Genomic DNA, 22,836 nt, shown 5'->3' on the forward strand with positions numbered 1-22,836 from the left:
TCACTTGTATATAGAAACTTTTTTCATTGTTATGTGCCGTCGAGTCACCTGTGACTCATAGTGACCCTATGTACAACAGCTGGGATCCCTGCTCTATCCTGTGCCAATGTTATTGTTTCTAACACACCTACCCCCACTACCTCAGTCACTGAATCAATCCATTTCATCCAGGGTCTTCCTCTCTGGTGCTGTCCCTCCACCCTCTGAAGCATGACATCCCTCTCCAAGGACAGATCCCTCCTGGCAACATGCCCAAATATGTCAGATGAAGCCTCAGAATGTTTGCCACCAAGGAGTAGCCTGGTTTCACCCTCTCCAGGACAAACTTGTTTGTTCTCCTAGCAGTCCATGGTATATTCAATACTCTTCTCCAGCACCAAAGCTCAAAGGCATCAACTCTACTTCTATCGTCCCTAGTCATTGTCCAGCTTTCTGTTTCATAGCAAGTGATTGCAAAGATCATGGCCTGACTGACATTGTTGCTCTTCAGTACTTTGGAGAGTTCTCTGACAGCAGACTTTCCCAGTGCAATTTGTCTTTTAATTTCCTGGTTACTGGTACCAAGACTGTTGATTGTAGAGCCAAACAAACTGAAGCTGTCAACAATCTCAAATCCCAAACCCACTGCCACCATTGAGTTGGTTCCAATGTAGAGGCACCTTCCAGCAGGTTTCCGAAGCTATGGATCTGTATCAGAGGAGATGGCCCATATTGCCTTCTCAGAATGCCGCTTGTACATTTAAACTGCCAACCTTTCGTAGTAGCCAATGGCTTCCTGTCCCGAATCCCCTCAGACCATTTCTAGAAACTTGTATATATTGCAATAATTTAACAATTATTAGGAATATTGTTTTATTTTCAAAATCAGGTAGTGATGTGTAATGAGAACCACAGGCAAAAAAAAAAATGGTTTGGTTTATTTGGGTAGGCTAGTTGTGCATTGGTTTGTTTTGGTTTTTCTCACTGTTGTTTTTGGTAGACTGACAGAAGGCATCTCTACTGGTATAGTGAGGCCAGAGGTTGGAATCCACCAGACGCTCTCTGGGAAACAGTGGAGACAGCCTCAGCCTGTAAGACCAGAACACTTCACAAACTTAATGGAGGCTCACTATGATCCAAATTGTCTTCACAGCAGTGGGTTACGCTGGCAAAAGAATTCTAACAGCTCCAAGTGCTGACAAGAAATGTAAATTAATATCTGTCCTTTGCATCCGTGTGGAGGAAATTGGTGTGGCCACGCTGAAATACTATTTGACAATATCATAATCTACAATAGAGTCCCTCTCCAAGGACCGGTCTCTCCGCACAACATGTCCAAAGTATGTTAGACGGAGTTTGGAAGGGTGGAGGGACAGCGCAGGAGAGGAAGGCCCTCTATGAGGTGGATTGATTCAGTGACTGGGATAATCGGGATGGGAGTGTCAGAGACAGTGAGATTGGCACAGGACAGAGCAGAGTTTAGGGCTGTTGTACATAGGGTCGCTATGAGTCACAGGCGACTCGACTGCACATAACAACAACAACACAATAGAGTAATTCTCCTCATGGACTAGAGAAAAACTTGTACTTTTGAAATGAGATATGGGGGGTGGGGCGGAAGGAGACTGTGCAACAATAAATGAATATTTAGAAATAAAATGAAAGTGAACTGGGGGAGGGAGAGGAGAAGGGGAGGGAGGAAAATGTGCAACAACGAATGCATGAAAAGACAACTTTAGTGTAAACTTTTGTTAAAATCACAATTAAACTAAAAAAAATTATTAATAATAAAAAAGAGATTAGATATGTTTATAAGCACATTGTTCTTCATGAACTCCTGCCCAAATGTAAAAAAAAAAAACCCAAAACCCAGATCAACTAGAAGCAAGCTAAATGTCCACTGACAAAAGAACAAGGAAATTGTGATAATTTTTCAGAGTGAAATACTATCCAGCAGTGGAAGTGAATGAGTTTCTTCAGCACACACCAGCATGGATGAATCTTAGAAACACCATGCTCTATGAAAACCAAAGTCTCAGAAGATTACACACAGATTTATATAACTCTATAAAGTTTTAAAAAAGGGAAAAAATTCTGGGCCTATTGCTTAAAGATGCACGCAAAAAACTGATTATACGAAAATTGACTATATAAGGAAATAGTAAAAACTCTGAATACTGTTAACTTCAAATACTGATTTTATGGGATTCAATTAAGTGGAGGATCAAGATATATTCACGATTACTGTTAATTTCTACTTCTTGAATGATGAGTTCACAGTTTAGGGTTATAACATGGTTCAATTTGTCTAACACATTATTTTGTGTGTTTTGAATAATTCACAATAATATTTATGCTTGATCAAATGGGTCCAAAGCAAGATTTCTGTCCAACAACAACACAAACAGGAAAAGTTGATTAGGTGACAGAATGAAAGATGATTATTTTCATTGTCTGAATCTGATATTAAGGTCAGAATGAGCAAGTTAATTAATTATTGCTAAAGTAACTACAGAAATAAAATCAAAGAAAAAGAAACAAAAATAGAAATAGATCATTTACAGGAACGAGAAAGCGAAAGCATAACACTAATCTTCATAGAAACGGACATTTAAAAATGAGCTAGTTTGCCACCTCTGTAATACTGTCAGAAAATTGAAGACCTGATGATACCAGATGTGTGTAAGTAAACCCAAACTCTCCTCTATTCCTAATGGAAACAGAGTACATTTTTGAAAGCAATTTGATAGTACCTGGTAAAATCAGGAGTGCTAATACTTTCTGATGCAGATTATTCCATCCCTAGCTTGTCACTCTAAAGAGATTCACATGTTGAACCATTGTAGGACATGTAAGAGGATATTGATGCATCGCCATGTTGTTTGCAGCTGTGAAATCTGGGGGCTGTTGGAGACAGTCAGGTAGACTAAAATTAGAGCAGGGTTCAGAGCTGTTGTACATAGAGTCATTATGAGTTGCTGGTGACTCGACGGCACATAACAATAATTTGTTAATTGAGGGAGCTCTGGTGTGCTAGTTGGTAGGAAGGTGTGTTGGCAACCCAAAGGCAGGCGGTTGAAATCCAAATGGCAGCTCAATGGGAGAACAGTGAGCATTCTCCTTGTAGGTGAGAATCGCTGAAGGGTCAGCTTTGCATCAGAGGCAATAAAATCTCATGAGAGGGGACTGTTGGTCCTTCTCTGGTGGGCATTGGAACCTGATGATTTCGGGATTGCATGGCAACTTCTTACCACTTCTGCCGGGCCAGGGTTCTTTCCTAAAGAAAACACTTCCTTGCGGTCCAGCCGCAGCCAACTCGCAGCTGACCTGCCCGCAGCTATAGATTGTTGTTGTTATGTGCCATCAAGTTGCTTGTGACTCATAGCGACCCTATGTACAACAGCCCTAAATGCCATTCTATCTTGTGCCAACCTCACTGTCTCAAACACTCTCATTCCCACCACTCCATTCACAGAATCAATCCACGTCATCGAGGGCCTTCCCCTCCTGCGCCGTCCCTCCACCCTCCCAAGCATGATGTCCCTCTCCAAGGACCGGTCCCTCCTTGCAACATGCCCAAAGTATGTCAGATGAAGCTTCAGAATCCTTGACTCCAAGGAACATCCTGGCTTCACCTTCTCCAGGACAGACCTGTTTGTTCTCCTAGCAGTCCATGGTATATTCAACACTCTTCTCCAGCACCACAGCTCAAAGGCATCAATTCTCTTTCTATCCACCCTATTCACTGTCCAATGGCTGGCCCACCGACACCATTGCCAGAAAAATAGTTTTGGATCCTCGGGCCAAGAAACAAAAATTGTGCACTGGTGCTGAAGAACAGATCCTTCTCTCCTGGGAAGCCACCCTCTTGCATCAGTAACTGGCTGCAAATGGAAGACAAGCGGTATTAACCAACGAGAAGGCAATTCTGGAGTGGAAGTTTAAGAACAAGGACTTTCTCTCAGAACGTTCCAGGAAAGGAAGCTGTTCATGACGGTTGTACTTACCAACTTTAAATTGAAGTCATACTGGCTGCATCATAAGAGAGTGACAGCAGCATGATATGTTCAGAATCACAGAAATGCTGATGGCTTGACCATCAGGGGCTGGCCAATGGGAGACGGGTGTTGAGTGGTGTAGGCAAAAGTAGGAAGGGATGGTGGTGGAGTAGGGAAAGGGTGGATCAAAACAAAACAAAACAAAACAAAACCATGTAGCAGGGGTAGGCAGCAACGCTGAATCTACTGGCTATAGATGACACGGGAAAAGACTATCCCTCTTTCTCCCAAGTAGCAGCTGGTGGATTCGAACTGTCTGGAGGAACCGTTTTGTGTCAGAGGTGGTTAAAAATCAACTGGTTGGAAAGAGGAGGCATGTTCTGACCTTGTGAAGCTGCAGGAGCTCTGATGGCCCATATGACGCCAGACCTTCCCCATCCCCACCCCCACCCCATTCTTAAGCGTGCTTGTTATTAGGGAACTCTAGTAGCTTAGGGGGAAGGGAATTGCACTGCCAACTCAAAGACAGGTGGTTTGAATGCACTAGTTGCTCCAGGGGAGAAACAGGGACAGTCTCTTTCTATGTGATTTACTGTCTCTGCAAAGTTGTTATAAATTGCTCCTGACTAGATGGTATATAACAATGTAGGATACTATGCAGCAGTAGCTATCCAAGCAGTCAATTTTCTGGACACCCATGCAATTAGCTCACTATATACATAAGTAGAGTTTTGAAACATGTTATTATCAGGAACTGCCTGGTTTTCATTGTTTATGTTCAAACATTCTTCTAGCCCTGGTGTGTTCACTTCCTGTACAGAGGTAACTCGTGGTGGCTGTGAAACTGAACACGGTGACACTGATGTGTCAGATGCGATAATGGTTACCCATGGTGGACAGTGTTTGGTGGAGCTCCCTGATTAAAACAAGCTTGGAAGCAGGAGCGGCATCTACTTCTGAAATAGCTTGTCTCCAGAAAACCTATGAACCTGGAGAAACGATGAAAGTTATACAAGTGTTCAGGTCTTTCATTCATCAGGTTGTTATGAGTCGGCTACTACTCGACGGCACTTAACAACAATAACAACAACAACAACAACAACTCCATGTACAATAGAATGAAACCCTTCCGGGTCCTATGCTATCTGCACAATTTCTGCTCTGTGTAAGTATGTCATTGCAGTCACTGTATCAGCCTTCTTTGCTGACCCTAAACTTGACCCGAGCATGATGGTTCTTGTTAGGATGTCCTGAGTATGTGAGATTATAAAATGTAATAATGGTAGTATAATATCACTTATGCAAAGAAAAAAATCTAAAACTCCAATATTCTTGTCAAAGACACAAGCCTGAAAAAGTGAAAATAATGAAAATGTTCATATTCATTCTCTTTTTCAACCTTGCTTATTCTTGGGTGAAATATTTACAAAATCATGGGATTTTTTTCCCTCCCCCTTCTGCCCTCAACAGTAACCTCCCTATGAAATTCACTTCTTCGAAAGAAACAAAGCCTTCAAGGACATTGCCTTCGTCATTTAAGACTGTGTTGAAATCATTCTGTAGTTGGCACGCTAAAAGGAAGAAAGCAGGGAAGCAGTTGACAGAGTCTTATTTTAGAAGGCTGCTGTCCTCAGAAAGGTGAAGAAACAGACACTTTATGACACTTGCCATAAATAGATTTTTGTCCCAGATCTGGTTAAAAGATAAAGAATCGAAGCATCTTTGAAACTGCAAAGGAGCCCTTCATAAGACACTTTAGGGAGCCGGAGAATAGTAACAACCCCTTGGGCTTCACTGCTTGTGAAGGCCTCCCAGTGGCCTTTAGAAACAACTGGAAGAAGAGAACATATCTATATGGTCCCTGTCCGTCTTAGTAAGGCTTAAAAAAACCAACCACTCTTTATGAAAGTGATCTGGTCACGTCACTGACTGGCCACTGTAATGGTAACAACAATATTATAAATGCAAAGCAATGCTGCACTTTAAGAGTTCTACAAAGCACTTTCATCTGTGTGGATTATTATTGTTTTGTACCAATGAGGCTGAACCAACTCCTCCCTGACTTTCTAGTGGGCTTTCAGAGGCTGTAAATCCCAATGGAGAGACAGCCCAGCTTCCTCCTGGCGGTAGGGATTATAAACCCTTAACTAAGCCTGCAAGTTAGGCCGCTATCATCTGCCCCTTCCGTAAATATCATCAGTCCACTTCTGTAAATAACTTGCATCTGGAAACCCTATGAACCTAGAGAAAGGATGAAAGTCACGCAAGTGTCAAGGACTTTCGTTCATAGGGTCGCTATGAGACATCTACGACTCAGCGGCACTTAACAACAACAACAACAACAACAACAACAATCATCAGCCCCAGTTTTCAGATTTCAAAACTGTGTGCCTGAAAGCTATTGTTTAGCTATTACATTATAGGAGAGGTACGACGTCTTCTGTGTCTACACTTATGAATTGTACTGGCCATGAAGGAAATGTTGGAAGGAACTCTCACGGAGTGCACAGCCTCTGAAAACCTGCCAGAGGGTCAGCTACAGGTTGTTTCCAACGCCATGGTACACAACAACAACCAACAACTGAGTCTATCGGCTCCTTGTTTATTGGCATCAAGCATAAAATATGGCGTCTTACTCTGTGCACCAAAACCAAACTGTTTTCCTTCAAGTCTACTACGACTCACGTCAACCGTGTGTACTGCAGAGCAGAACAGCATTCCTTAAGATTTCTGGGACTGTCACCTTGCAGGCCAGACTGCCAAACTTTTCTTCTGAGGTTCCTGTAAGTGAACTTGAGCTTCCAACCCTGTGGTTAGCTATCTGAACATATGTACCAGCCAGGGACTCTGGAATCCCCTACTGTTAATTCTCATTTCAGGAAGCTCTGGTACTGTAGGCCCTAGGGGGTTGAGCTGCTAATCCTTTCTGGAAGTTCCAATCTACCAGCAGAGAAAAATGCACAATCTCCTCTCTTGTGATTTACAGCCTGAGAGAGCTGCTGGCAGGTCAGCTGCCAGTCGGTTCCGATCCAACAGGAACTAGTTGAGAATTTTACTGCAACGTGTTACAAAATTGGAATGACTGACTTGAGTATTTAGAAAAGTCACCAACTAGTAAAGGCAATTAGCCATAAATGGTTCCTTGTTTTAATATTACCATCACACATCCTGAGTAGGTTCTGAAATATTAAATTAAGAATGATGATATTCATCAAGAAGATATGCAAAAAGGGAAAATATTCTATTTTGTGCAGTAAAATTTTCACTTGCTTTATGTTTTATTAATGAAAATTGGCTAACATGGAACTCAAATATTTCTAAAAATATTATACCACAAAAGCCTTGACAAAGGAGCGCCTCCCAGACTGAGTAAGAGGCGATTTACCGTAGATGAGAAGAAAGCATTTGCATGTTCTTTAGTGATTTTAAGATAATTAGCTCTTGAAAGAGTTTCTCTATTTTTCAGAACGATTCCAACTTGTAGTTTTCATGTCCTCATTTCAAAATGTTCTCCCTAAACACACCCACCTGGCTTTTTGCAATATATGTTTAAAAGTTCTAAATTTACATGTAACGTTATTTTCAACAATGTTTTGTCAAGTTTCATTATCCAGACTCATTCACTCACTCACTGCCCTCGAGTCAGAACTGACGCTGGCCCTCCTGCAGAATCCCAGAGGCTGTGAATGGCATGGGAGGAGGTTGCCCATCTTCTTCTTCTTTTTAAATTTTTTTCGTTATTTTAAAGAAAGTTTACGGAGACGTTGGATTTCCATTCACTCATTGTTGCACACTTTCCTCCCTGACCACCCCTCCCCCCCAGTTTGCTTTTTCCAATGAAAAGTTACAAAAAAAAATCTTTCATTGTTATACAATCCTTCCTTCCAGTCCACTCCACTATGCAGCTTTCATTCTGGACTCTTGTTATGACAATAACAGCTAATCATATATTCCTTTCAAACAGTTCTCTCCCTCATCTGTTTCGATGCAGTATACATTATTTACCCCCTCTTAGATTCCCCCCAACGCTTGTGTCAGTCTCACTATACAAAAGTGGCACTATGCAGTATTTGTCCTTTTGTGACTGAGGTATTTCACCCAGCATAATGTCCTCCAGGGTAACCACAGCATGTGAACCAGTAAGAAATATGTGGCCCTCGGCCAGGTTCAAATTGTCTTCCTGTCAAACATTCTTCTAGGTGGTATAGCACTGGTCTGTGCGTTGCTGTACAGAGGTAACTCGTGGTTGCTGTGATGCTGAAGCCTGTGACAGTGATGTGCCAATCGTGGTAATGGGCACCCATGGTGGACAGTGTTGGCTGGAGCTTCCCGACTAAATCAAGCCTGGAAGCAGGAGCGGCATCCACTTCCAAAATGGCTTGTCTCCGGAAACTCTATGTATGAACAGTGCTCAGGCTGTTCGTTCATAGGGTCGCTATGAGTCGCCTACGACTCAACGGCATTAAACAACAACAACAACATGAGATATCATCTCACCCCAGTAAGAAAAGCAAAATATAACAGAACAGCAAACAACAAATGCTGGCAAGGTTGGGAGAAATTGGAACCCTTATTCAGTGCTGATGGGAGTGTAAAATGGTGCAGTGACTATGGAAGGCAGAATGGTGCTTTCTCAAAAAGCTGGAAATCCCGTTTGATCCAGAGATTGCCCATCTTCAACGGCACAGCTGGTGGATTCACACCATGAGGCGTTGGGCTGGCAGAGCAACTTCTTACCCATCCAGCAGCAAGCGCTCCCTCATTATACACAAGGCAACTTTCTTCTTTCTTTGGAAGCTTCAGAACAAATGGTAATTCTCTAGAACATTTTCAAGTTGAGCTGTAGTCAAGCTATAAACAGAATAACTCAACAAGAATCATCCACAATACAAGTTTATTTTTAATGATTTTTTTCCATTTTAGATAGTCCAAAACATCCTATGATAGGACTTCACAACATTATTGTGATATCCTTTTATAAGATCCATTTCTGCATGTACGTAGGCTGCTTAATTTCTGTGTAAGGTTGCCTTGCTTCCTGAAATGTATCTTCCATTCATTTGAATCTTATTGTCATTCCAAGAGCTTTGTCAGATCAGTTATCTGATAGGGAGGGAAGAGCACAGGGTGAGCACAGCATAACTAGGGAATTGCATTCCACACTACGTTCCACCTCTAGTGAGAGGTGTCTTTAATATGGGCATGTAAAAAGACTGAGTGAGAATTGAGCTTCTGGCTCATTTGAATCATTTAGAAAAAGGACGAAGACATTACACAGACCCTCTCTACTTGCCCTTGTGACAAAACTCTGAGTATAAAGGGTCAGGTAATCTAATTGTCATATGCTGACATGCCATACTTGGGAAGTTTGGATTTCATTCCAGTTATGAATTGGACTATGCCAAGCTGAATGTTTATTATACAATTTTAAATACATTGCTTATGAGATATCCCTCTTTCAAGGAGATGTCTAAATTTCACATAAATATTCATTAACACAGTACGCCTCCAAAAAAAGGTAAGACCTAGATGGCAACGAGGGAGTGGGGAAAATCCAATTACGTGATAAGGACGGGCTGCATAATCAAAGAGGTGTCATTCACATCGATTACAGAATGAGTGGCACTCCCTGTGTTGATGTAAAGAAATAAAAATGTATCTGCAGAAATGTAAACGGACTGACTGCGAAGAAAATCGAAGCTTTACCTTTGTAAATCAGGGTCCTCGCCAGATTGCAGGGGACAGCTGAGTCATGTTAACAGTAAGAACCCACACTGCTCATCCCTATCCCCCTACTTCCAAAGGTACTCGGCTTTGGGGTTCAGATCCTTATCCTTTCCAGCATTCCTGAGAATTCAAAGGGCATACCACAATTTCTAAAGAACAGTTTCAGACAGCTGCGTGCACTACCACCACCAGCACGCTTATTGATTGGTGCCATGTTCACCGGGAACAGACCCTGATATTTTGTCCTATTGGGCCCAGTGGTCTTGTGCCAGGCCCTGATGATGCTGTTACCTGCTGATCCATCAGGCCCTAGTTCAGGGCCACTCTATGAAAAATGGGACACAATTCTACCCAATTCTGTACCGTTCCAATGAAGGGTGATGAATAAGACTATTGTGATCCCTACTTTTTCGTTGGCTGATTTGGGGAAGTAGAGAAACAGGTCTTTCTTCCTAGTCATCTGGATGTTCTACTGGGATCAGTTCAGCATTATAGCAACACATAAGACTTGACTAGTAGACAGACTAATGGCTGATGTTTCCTCCCACACAATTTACAGTCTCAGCAACCTGATGGAGAGTCAACTATGAGTCCGCTGACTCCGTGGCCATGAGTGAGTGAGATTATTTCAAGAAGAAAGATGAGGAATGAGGATGTATAATTTGACCATATTTGTTGAGACAGAACAATGGAGAGGAAATGAAGGTCCTTAATAGAGTAAGAGCCCAAAGAAAGCAGAAAAGATCAATTGTAGATCCATGAGATCAGCTAAAAGTAAAAGGAAATATCAGTTTAACAGTTAATAGAGTTTGCAATAGTCTTTTTAATCCTCAATTTTTAGTTTGATCATTTAATGTGTATTCATAATTAATGAAAGTGGAGTGTCCCTCCTTCTTTTGGATGTTATTACAAAAAAGTTGAAATAGTCCCAAGAGTAGATTTGGAATTCGTAGTTCAGATCTGGAAGTGTGTCTTGACTGCAAAAGGTACTTTGCAAAAAAAGAGTAGTTTCAGGTTTAACTGAGACAACAGGTGTGTATGTGCTTTGTGAGACGCAATGGCAAATATTAGTAGTTGTTATTAACTAAAGGAGATTGTCTTTCTGTAGCTTTCCAAAGCATTATACATGTCTTCAAGGGGAGGAAATTATGGAAAAATATGGAAAGAGAGAGAACCACTCAAGAGAAGCGCATCAATACCACACAGATGATAGGATTCCAGCTGCCATTACAGAAGGTGGGAGGAGTCCCGAAGTGCCGCGATATCACAGTGAACCATATTTGATCAAATCTTCAACACTCACGACACCAGTAAGTGTCTTCAGTTAGTTCAGAATATAAGGCCAAAATCAGCCAGGAGTGAACCTAGACAAAGTTCCCTTCTTTATATTTCTGCTACGTTGTTGTTTTTGTGGAGTCAGAACCGACCTATAACTGACCCTCCAGTGGGTTTTCAGAGACAGTAGATTTCTTCTAAGTGGTATAGCCCTGGCCTGTTCACTTGCTGTGCAGAGATAACTCGTGACTGCTGTGAAGTTGAACACTGTGACACTGATATATCAAATGTGATAATGGTTACCCATGGGGGACAGTGTTTGGTGGGGCTCCCAGATTAAAACAAGCTTGGAAGCAGGAGTGGCATCCACTTCCGTAAATAGCTTGCCTCCAGAAACCCTCTGAATGGATGAAACCCTATGAACGGGAGAAAGGATGAAAGTCACGTAAGTGTCGAGGACTTTCGTTCATAGGGTTGCTATGAGTTGCCTAACAACTGCAACAACAACAGTATATGTTTATTCACCATTCAGTCTATTTCTAGGCTTTGCACAGAGAAGGTACTCATTGACTATTGTTTAATGAGTTCATTTGTCCCCTAGAGCAGCAGAGCAGAGTTTAGGGAAGGTGACAGTAAAAGCTAAAGGAGGTGTGTGAATAGTCATCAGCAGAGCCGATGTCACACCGCAGTCCCTCCCATATGTCCATGAACATCTGTCTTGACTCCACATTCAAGCACAGGCCCAGACAGTGGCTGTTTCCTGTTCTCTCTCTTCTACCCTGCAATCAAGTCAACTATGACTCATAGAAACGCTATGAACAAGAGGCCTGCACCTTGCTCCGTCCTGCACCAACCTCACAACCTCTGGCACGCTCACATCTGCCGGGGAAGTCATTGTGTTCATCCTGTTGAGGGTATTCCACTCTTTCACGGACTTTCCCAACATGACATCTCTCTCTCTCTCTCTCTTTCTTCTTTCTTCACGGACTGGTTCCTCCTGAAAAGGTAAGTGAGCGGAAATTACCCCAGCCTCGTCTCTAAGGAGCACGGTGGTTGCACTTCCTTCAAGACGGATTTATTTGTCCCTTTGGTAGCTCGTATTTTCAACGCTTTTCATCAACACTGCAATTCAAAGGCATAGATTGCGTCTTCCCACGAATAGTATAGAAGAAAGGGAAGAAAGAAATCACACCGATTGAACTCAGTCTGACTCATGGCAAGTCCATTTGTGTCAGTAGAACTTCATAAAAAACACTAATAATAAATTGAAATAAAAGAAAAAATAGAAATTAATCATGGCTGATTATTATTATTATTATTATTATTTTGCTGGGAACATTGTCTTTGTTTTAAGCCACCGAGTGTGGCACCAACGCGCTGCTCGCGACAAAGGGTTTTACCAAGCAGCGGCAGGCGGCGCACGTGGGGTCCGGCCCCATCCCGGGTGCCCCCCACCGACCCCGAGGCCCGGGTCTGCCCGCAGCGCGTCCCAAGCCTGGCTCAGGCATGGAGTGCGCGCAGGGCGCCTGCATTTGGACCTGTTCTGGTTGCAATTTTTGGTCTCCAGGTGGAAGAGTCACTCCTCCAGGCCACCGGGCAGCCGAGAGACCGCCCCGCGAGGCTAAGCCCCTCTTTCAGCCTTCTAGCTGTGGGGGAGGGGAGAGGCTGTCCAGGGTTCGAATCCAGCTCTGGCCGGCCCAGCTGCACAGCCCGGCTGATTATTTTTTAGAAATGCATCACCTGCCTTGCTGTTGAGGCGCCTTGGTGTGGCGTGTGCTCAGATCTCCAGCTCTCCCGGTGGTAACCAAGCACTATCCGGGGGCTCCATAAATATGTGCTCCATAAAAGCACGACTTCTTAAATGAAGGCTAATGACTGTGTTCTTGAATTCAAATGTTTTATTTGCTCATGTTTTGACTCTTGTTTGAAACGTGTGATGTAACAAAGTAGATCCGTCTATTGCTGGCACATTACTTGTTTGCATAGTATAATTTATGCTCGTAGTAAGAGTAGTAGGACCAAATGCTGGAAAAACATCACTTCCTCACAACTCAACACAATATGTAGTATTTTTGCTGTTGCTGCGTCCCGTCGATAGGTAGTGGTGGTGGTGTTGAGTAACTGACCCCTCTGGCGGGTCTTCAGAGGCACTTAATTACTTGGGAGGAGATTGTCCATGCAGCTCCCGTGGGGCAGCTGGTGGATTCAAACCAAGTGTCTTCAGGATTGCAGCACAGCTTCTTGTCACTAGGCCATCAGAGCTCCCTCACAATTCCATAAGATAGGTAGCATCAGCCCCGTGTTACTGATGAGAAGCTGAGATGCAGAGAAAGAGAAGGTAATGCCTTCCCTACATGCCGGGAGAAATGTCAGAGCTGCCCTCAAGCCGGGGTGCATCTGGTTTAGAAATTGACTTTCTTATCATTCTGCTATTGCTTCCTCCCCCAAAGAGCGAAAACTAGAAGAACTAATGACATTTTCATCCAAATTGCTTGCGAAGTCTAACTTCCCATGCTCACTTTCAAAGGCCCAATTTACAAGCTCACAGTTTGCACAAGATCCAAGCATAAAATTCTTCAGAGGTTTTTACCCAACTTCACATGGAAATGTTGGCATTGATCAAGGTTTCCTCAATTCATGGCTAACTGTAGTTGTAAGTCCTGCAGATTCCTTCTCTCCTTTCTCCATGTGCTTATCTGTTGAGTTGTTAGCCCAAATGCTACTCTCATCCCTATAATTTCATTACTATATGATCTTATGAACTGTCCATGTTTCTGTATGTGTGTGTTTTTCTGCAGAGAAAGAATTTGGTGGCACAGTGTGTAGTGTGTTGCACTGCTGACTAAAATGTTTCTTGTCTCTGGTAGTTTGAACTCACCAGCAGTTTTTGGGAGAACAATGAGGTATACTCCCATCAAGACCTGCTGCCTCAGGAGCCCACTGGAGGGATACAGGGGTGGTGAACGGACTCAGCGGCCACAGGTTTAGTTTGAGGAGCTCTGGCAACATAGTGGGCAACATACCAACTGAAAGCCTGGCACTTTGAATCAACAGGCTACTTCTCAGGAAAAACAGGGGCAATCTCCTGTAGAGATTTACATTCTCACAAAACTCATGTATGTTTGTGATGGGTCGAAAGCTTCGTGCTGGAAGTGGGTTTATTTTTGGAGTTTACAGATCTCATTCTGGTTATTACTTCTTTCCCTTGGCATCTTGCTATACGTTAATCAAGTTCATTATCTCTAACATCACACCCACCATATTTTAGCCAATCATCACCACCATCAGTTGCCATTGAGTTGACTGTGATTCATAGCGACCCTATGTGTGTCAGACTAAAGCTGTCCTTCATAGAGTTTTCATTGGTTGCTTTTTCAGAAATAGGCTGCCAAGCCTTTCTCCTGAGGTGCCTCTGTGTAACCTCCAATTTTTAGCCTTTTGGTTACTAGTTAGCCATGTCAACCATATGCTCCAACTAGGGACTCCCACTCTCCTAAGTAATGGACACCAACAAAGATAAAATAAATATTGCAGTGAATATCTCTGACTCCATCTAGGTCTGGAACTATGTGATGTTCTCTCTGAAATACTGCACTTGGACTAAATGTCACCAGCTTGCTTTCCACAATGCCTTAGGTCAGCCGGTTTTCCAGAATGAACAAGTTTAGACTCATTGGCAGGCATGAGGGGTCTGAGTGCCCACATTCCTACAGCACGCAGGAGGAAGTCGAGGGCACGCTAAACTTCGTCAGTCTAAGAAGTGAAAATTAAACCTTATCCTTTTTTAATTTGCATTTCTCTGATTACTAACGAGTTAGAGTATCTCTTGACACGCTTGTTAGCCTTTTGGGCTTCCTCTTCTGGAAAATGTCAGTTCATGGCCTTTGCCAACTTTTCAATCTGAGTTACTGTGTTATTTTCCTGTTGATTTGGAAGAGTTTCTTGAATAATTTACATATTGATCACGGCTTTAGACAGTACAAATCTCCTCTCTCATTTGGTCACATTATTGTTAAATATTGTCTGTGCTCTTTTGCCAAAGTGAAAACGTCAACTTTTATATAATTAAATCTACCAAGTTTTCCCCTTTGGTACTTTTAGGGTTTTGTTTAGGATCTCCTTCTCTAAACTCAGATGAGAAAATTAGTATTCTGCACATCATCTTATTAGCTTAATAATGTTACCTTTCACATTTAGGTCATTCATTTACTTGGTGGTTGTTATGTGCTGTTGAAGCAAAGCTGATTCTTAGCTGACCCTTCAGTGAGTTGGGTTTTGAGAGGCTGTAAACACACAGGAAGAAACTATTCACCTCGGTTCTACAGAGCAGCTGAAGGATTTGAACAGCCTGCCTTTGAGTTGACAGTACAAATCCGGGTCCTACTTTATGTTAGTTGCTTATAGGAAACATTCCCCTTTTCTCAGAGTAAGCTGAATTTAATATGATTTACAAAACACTTATCCTTTACCTATAATTTTTGGTTCCCTATTTATGGCATATTGAGTCTCCACACAAATGATGTATTTTTAAATTTAAATGAGATAACCATTTTATCATAAATATTTAGAATATGTTTAGAATACAAGCTGGTAAGCTCATCATGATAAATTTAAAGAATCCATTTAAAATACATGAGGGAGCTTGGGAGGGGGGCAGCTGTGGAGTAGGGGCTGTGGCTGTGCACAGGGTTGTGGTGGCTGTGGTGACTGTGGGACTGACAAAAAGGTAGGAAAGTGCCTATGGAAACGAAGTAGGATTTCAAAAGAACATAATGGATGGAGAGGAGAAAACTTATGGTGGCTATGAAGGCCCAGATACCATGTATGTTAAAGATGGTCATGAATTTATTGTAAAAAGAGGACACACACTAACATCAGAAGTCATGCCCAGGTCAGTGTGCTGAAAATGAAATAAATGAGGTCAATTTTAGAGAAATCCCTTCCCACGTGGTATCAAAGTATGCATGTATTCTAACTACAAGGTTCACCACACTAACAGCTCCACCAAGATTCACCAATTTCTCCATTGCACCTGAAATGGCACTGGAACTGCTGATGGCTATGGGCTCCCATAGACTGTTAAAGAAAATAAATTCTAGTAAGCTGTGAACTTCTTCAGTTTAAAAAAGGACATGATGGAGTTGTTGTTGTATAACATCAGGCTGAAATCAACCTATAGCTGACCCTCTAGTGGGTTTTCAGAAACAGGAAATTGCACAAGAGGAGATTACTCATCTTTCTCCTGGTGGATTAAAACCATGCACTTTTGTGTTGGCAGCACATTTCTGGACCAGGAAGCAGTCATCAGAACAGAGCAAGGAAACACTACACGGGTCAAAACCAGGAAGGGAGTTGCATCAGGGATGCAGCCTGTCTCCTTTTCATTCTATATGCAGAACAGATCATTTGGGAGGCTTGCTTTATGAGAAAGAATGAGGCATCAGGATAGGTGGAAGACTCATCAACAACCTACATTATGCAGACGGCATAAATTTGCTTACTAAAACTGAAGAGGACCTGAAGCACTTGATGCAGAAGGTCACAAAGACTGTAGTCTTCAATGTGGATTGAAGCTCAACATCAAGAAGACAAAGATTCTCACCACTGGGCCAATTGGCAGCATCATGACAGATGGAGAAGAGATTGAGGGCGTTAACAGCTTTAGTTTGCTTGGCTCCACAATCAACACTCTTGGCACCAGCAGTCAGGAAATAAAAAGACAAATTACATTGGGAAAATCTGCTGTCAGGGACCTTTCCAGAGTGGTGAAAAGCAACAATGTCAGTCTAGAGACTAAGGTGTGCCTACTCCAGACCATGGTCTTTGCAATTAGTTTCTGTGCATCAGAGAGCTGGATAATGACTAAGGATGACAGAAGAATTGATGCCTTCAAATTGTGGTGCTGGAGAAGAGTCTTGAAAACGCCATGGATTGCCAAGAAAACAAAGAGGTCTGTCTTGGAGAGAGCGAAATCAAGTCTGTCCTTGGAGGCTACGATTTTGAAGCTCTATCTCACATATATTGAGCACGTGATCAGGAGAGACCGGGCCTTGAAGAAGGACATCATGCTCGGAAGGGTGGATGTACAGTGCAGGTGAGGAAAACCCCAGGTGAGAGGGATTGACACAGTAACTGGGGCAATGGGGGTTGATGTGGTGGAATTAGTGAGACTGGCTCAGAGCTGGGCAGGGTTCAGAGCTGCTGTACATAGTGTCGCTGTGGGTTGCAGGTGACTTGAAGGCACATACCAACAACAACAATAGAGATTACACACCCTTGGAAGACTTGAAGCACTTGTTAAAGAAGTTTGAAGACTACAGCCATCAATATGGAATGCATCTTACAACAAGAAGACAAAAATTCTTACCATTGCACAAATAGGGAACATCATGATAGAGCAAAGATTTAAATTGTCAACAACTTGATTTTACTTGGATCCACGATCAACCCTCTCGGTATCAGTAATTAGGAAACCAGGAGATGTATTACACTGGGAAAGATGGCAGTCAGGGACCTCTCCAAATTATTGAGGAGAAATGATGTCAGTTTGAGGACTAAGATGTATCTGATTTAGGCTGTGATCTTTCCATTCAATTGCTATACAGCCGAGAACTGGGCAATGAATAAGGATGACAGAAGAATTGATGCCTTTGAGCTGTGGTTTTGGAAAAGAACACTGAACATTCCATGGACTGCCCAAAGAACAAACAAATAGCTATTAACAGCCCGAGTGTTCCTTGGAGGCAATGATGATAAAACTTTGCCTCACATACTTTGGACATGTTGGTAAGAGAGGCTATTCCTTGGAGAGGGACATCATGCTTAGAAAGGCAGAGGGTCAGAGAAGAAGACCTACAACCAGGTAGAGTGACACAGTGTCTGCGACAATGGGCTTTGGTGTGTCAGGACGTATGAGGATGGCACATGAGAGGACAGGGTTCAGATAGGTCGTATTCAACTTGACAGCATCTAACGAGAACAATAACAACAAACCATCATAGTTCACCTGAGAGTGTGTGTGTGTGTGTGTGTGTGTGTGTGTGTGTGTGTGTAAAATATCTCAGAACTTTTCTGGTAGGTATAAGAGAAAAAAAATAGTGCCTTTTCTTTTTCCTTTCCCCCCTTCCTTCCTGCCACCACCACGCAGGCTTCCCCCACCTTTGGAACTGCCTCCTGTGTGCACTTTGTAGAAGTCAGCAGTCTTTGCCAGTTCTCCATCTTGTCAGTTTGCTCAGCTTTTATAAGTTCCATTTCACTCTTCTGCCAACTAAGTGCCTGGGGAACTAAACAGTAAATTGCTAATGACATGCCCAGGTAGACCTCACCAACAAAATAGTCAGGTAAAATATCGGAGCGGGGTGGATTCGAAATTGCTTCCTTGCACATGCTTGTGCATACTGAGTGCCTGGAAGAGAGGGCCATGCTGCATGCGTCTATCATGCACGCCCTAATTCACGTGTCCGGTTCGCTCACAGGGGACTACACAAAAGCATTCTAGTGCCTTTGTTCACATTCTTCTATCACGGTTTCTTCAAAACAAAGCATTTTTAAAGTGTCCACGAAGGAGAATTTCATGCACTGATATTAATGATTCCATGCACTTTAAGCTACACTTACACAAACCATCATTAATATTTTTTCCCCTCATTTACAATGGTTTCCATCACTGATGGAATTGGAGTTTGATGCTATTTTCTAAGTCAAATCAAATTTAGACTCAGGAAGATTTTCCTATCAGTCTGGAGCAGGCATGGCAAATGTTTCATCTCTCACGCTAAGTCCAGGCCATTGGGGACAGCTGCCTGAGCCACTGTGTTGAGAAATATTTCTAATCTGTAAGCAGATTCAGCAAGACATAATTTAATTTGTAATTAGCAGTAACTGGGAGAGGCACAGGAGAGAAGGATCACAGGAAAACGCCAAGTACATAGCTAAACCCTTCCCACCTACCAGCCACACCTGTACCCGTGTCTTCCCAAGGCCCAATTCTTTCATGCCTGTAGACGAAGGGAAATGGATTTCAAGGATCTCCGTATTTTAAAGTATTGTTTTCAAAGATGTCTAATCTCGCTTGGATCACTTCCAACAGGCCCATGGAGGAATTTGAATTCCTGAGTGAAGCCATCTTATTTGGCTAGTGGATACAATGCATTTTATTAATAGAAATGCATTGTTATTAGCTCACATCTTGTCACATGCTTGCAGATCATCATATCGCCAGGAATCTGATGTCAATATCCCATCCATATACTAAAGGTTGTTGCTGTTGTTGCTGTGTGCCTTCAAGTCAGAAATGACCCATAGGCGACCGTCCAGCGGGTTTTCAGAGACAGTAAGTAGCACAGGAGGAGACTGTCCGTCCTTCTCTCACGGAGCAGCGGGTGGATTCAAACACGTGCCTTTGGGATTGCAGTGCAGCTCCTTACCGCTAGGCCACCAGAACGACCAAGAGTCAGGGCTGAATTTGCCTCTTATAGAGTGTTTCTTATTCAAGAAATATGCAACTTCTGGAGACTTTTGTACGCTTCTATACCATCAGGATTCTATAGCCTGAGTAAATATTGCTAGCTGATATTCCCGCCACCCGCCATGCATCTGAAATAACGGGAAGCCCTCTGTCAATATTAGGTATATTCTAGAAACTTCATTCCCAAGGCATGGGATATTTGCACAGTGAAGGCTTACTCAAATCTGTTTCAGTCTAGAAGACATCAAATTCTGGAAGAATGTTCTGGTCTGATTTGAACCTTTTACCTCACATCTTGGTGCTCCTCTTTATAATTGGAATGGGCTAAGAAAGCAAGTCAAAGGACCTGGGGCTTTTGACTTAATTGTATTTATTTAATGTCTCACGAAATCTAACTACAAAAGCTACTGCTCTTTATCTTATCTCCTTTCTCACTTTCCAATCCTGTATGTTGTTCTAAAACTAAAAACACCAAACACCTTACTATTAGGAAAAAATATTAAAATAAGAAAGAAGGAATCTTAAGTCCTTTGGAGGGAAAAAAAAATCTGTAAAAGTTATTTCATCAACAAAAAAAAGGTAAACAACCCAACCACAAAACAGGCACAGGATATGAATAGAGGTGTCACCAAAGAAGATATTCAGATGGCAAACAAACACATTAAAAATATTTCAAATCCCTAGCTATCAACAAGAGACAAATTGAAACAACTCTGAAATATCCCCTCAACACAGCAGCAATAGCAAAGTTCAACAGGCCAGGAAACAACAAATGCTGGAGAGACTGTGGAGAGATTGGAACCATTATTCACTGCTTCTGGGAATGTAAAATAGTGCAACCATTATGGAAGGCAGCCAGATGCTTTTTCAAAAAGTCGTAAATAGAAATACCATTTGGCCAGCACCACTACTGGGGATACACTTTAAAGAAACCAGAGCCACAACTCAAACAGATGTATGTACATCCATGTTTATTGCTGATCTATTCACAATAGCAAAGAGATAGAAGCAACTCAAGTACTCATCAACAAAGGAATGGATAGAACAACTATGGTATATTCACACAATGGAATACTATGTAGCACTGAAAAACAATGTACTTGTAAAACATATACAACAGGACAAATACCACATAAAACCACTGTTATTACAGGACTGACATGGGGGATTAGAAGGAGAATAGAAAGGGAATGGATAGATAATGAACACTGCATTGGAATGGATCAAGGAAAGAACTATTTAAAAGGAATATATGATTAGGTATTATATGTATGACAACAGTCAGGAACCTTGCAAAGTGAACTGAGGGAGAGGTAAAGGAGGGGGATGGAGGAAATGGTGTAATAATGAATGAATATTTTAAAAAAAGAAAGTGGAGGGGTAAGGAAAATGTGCAACAATGAGTGAATGAAAGTACAGCTCTTCGTTAAACTTTCATTAGAAATACAATAAAATAAAGTATATCAAAAATAAGTTATTTCAAAACATAAATTTTAAAAATAAAAATATCTCATCCATTTAATTTATTTTGTATAATATTCTGGATGGTGAAGACAGTTTGGAAGTTCTAACCTAGCTGGTCATCACCAAGGAAGAAAGGCCTGGCAATCTGCTTCTGTAAGATGATACATAACACCTCTGAAGCACATGGGTCACCAGGATAGGAAGTGACTTCACAGCAGGTTTATGTTGTCTTAGCCCAATAAAGCATAAGACATTGGCTCATTTTTAATAAAGATGACAAGAGAAAATGTTTTCAATGAAGAGAGTTGTTGAGTAGGGACCAATGTACAGTTACATTCACATACTTTTTCATTATACACAAGTGTCTATAAAGAGAGGAAGAAGAAGGGGTTATAATCACAGTATTATCTTCCTGTGTCTCAGTTTTCCCATCTGCGAAATTAAAGCATTGCACAGTATGATTTCTCAGGACTCTTGCAATCTCTGCTTGCAATCTCTGGTTCTCAATCCTTTTGCTGACATTTCGATCAAAATAGAAATTTCTGGTTGTGCTGAAAGTTCGAAAAAAGTAAACCACACTCTTTGTCTAATTCAAAGCATAAAGTACTTGAAGATTAAACATTAGTTTCTCTGACATTTCCCCCATTATTAGAGTTAGGCTATAAGCTCTGTAAGGAAAATCAGAGGACACTGATGATTAATAAGCTGGAGGGAAGAGCTAGATGATAGCTTGTACTGTGTGAACTATTATTAGATCTTAGAGGCTCTGGGGAAATCCACCTGAGGATTTGGACAGATGCCCTTGGATTTGTATGCTTAATATTAATTCTCATTTCCTAAGAAGCAGCACATAGTGCTATCTACTACGGGTCACTGTTAAAGCCTACCATCTTGTACTACAGTCTTCAGTCATTGAAAAAGGCTCCTTCCCTCGTACTATTATTGTTGCTGTGTATCACAGAGTCACACCGACTCATAGCTGACCCTCTGGCCGGTTTTCAGAGGCAGTTAATCGAATAGGAGACTGCCCATCCTTCTCTCGTGGAGCAGCTGGTGGGTGGCCTTGAACCATGTGCCTTCAAGGATTGCAGTGCAGTCTCTTGCCAATCAAGAAATCAGAAAGTAGATGCAGGTAATGATTTTCTTATAAAGAATGAATGTTTTTTCATGAAATATTCTACAAAATGGGTGACCCTGGAGGACATTATGTTGAGTGAAATATCTCAGTCACAAAAGGACAAATACTGCATAGTGCCACTGACATCAGGGTTGGGGTAAGATTGAAAAAAACCTGGATAAATTATGCATACTGCATTGAAACAGATGAGAAAAAGAACAGTTCAAAAGTGATATATGATTGGTTATTATGGTTATCGCAAGAGTCCAGAATGATGGTTGCATAGTGGAGTGTACTCGGGGGGAAAGGGGGGGTTGCATACCAATGAAGGAATTTTTCTCTTACTCTTCAGAGAGAAGAGCGGATTGGGTGGGAGGGGTGGGCAGGGAGAAAAAGCAACAATAAATGAATGGAAATCAAGTCTCTGTAAATTTCATTAAAATAATAATAATAATAATAATATGTTCATTAACATTTACATGAAAGTGTACAAAGAAATTGGTTTTTATTTCAATCCTTCATAAAAATTTTGGTTTGTTCTGTTCCCTCCCCTCCAATCCATAATTGAGGATAATATAAGTTCTGTTTCAGATTATTATTTGCAACACACATAATACCTGATCATCCATTCATTCAAGAATGATCTTCCCTTCTTCTATTCCAATACAGTGTTCACTAAGTACCCATTCTTTCTTGCTGTCCCTAGAACACGTTATCCCTGCAATAACCATCCTGTTTTATAACAGTGCTATCATACAGTATTTGTCCTTTTGTGATTGAGTGATTTCACTCAGCAGACTGTCCTCCAG

The 22,836-nt window shown here is 41.8% G+C and overlaps 1 pseudogene; it reads left to right on the forward strand.

The window, feature by feature from the left end:
• The first annotated feature begins 15,751 nt into the window (after positions 1 to 15,751).
• LOC102843872 lies at positions 15,752 to 16,088 on the forward strand (annotated as a pseudogene).
• Positions 16,089 to 22,836: the final 6,748 nt, after the last annotated feature.

Source organism: Elephantulus edwardii, unplaced genomic scaffold (assembly GCF_000299155.1).
Source record: "Elephantulus edwardii isolate Elephantulus edwardi_28Jun2011 unplaced genomic scaffold, EleEdw1.0 scaffold00016, whole genome shotgun sequence".
NCBI lineage: Eukaryota > Metazoa > Chordata > Mammalia > Macroscelidea > Macroscelididae > Elephantulus > Elephantulus edwardii.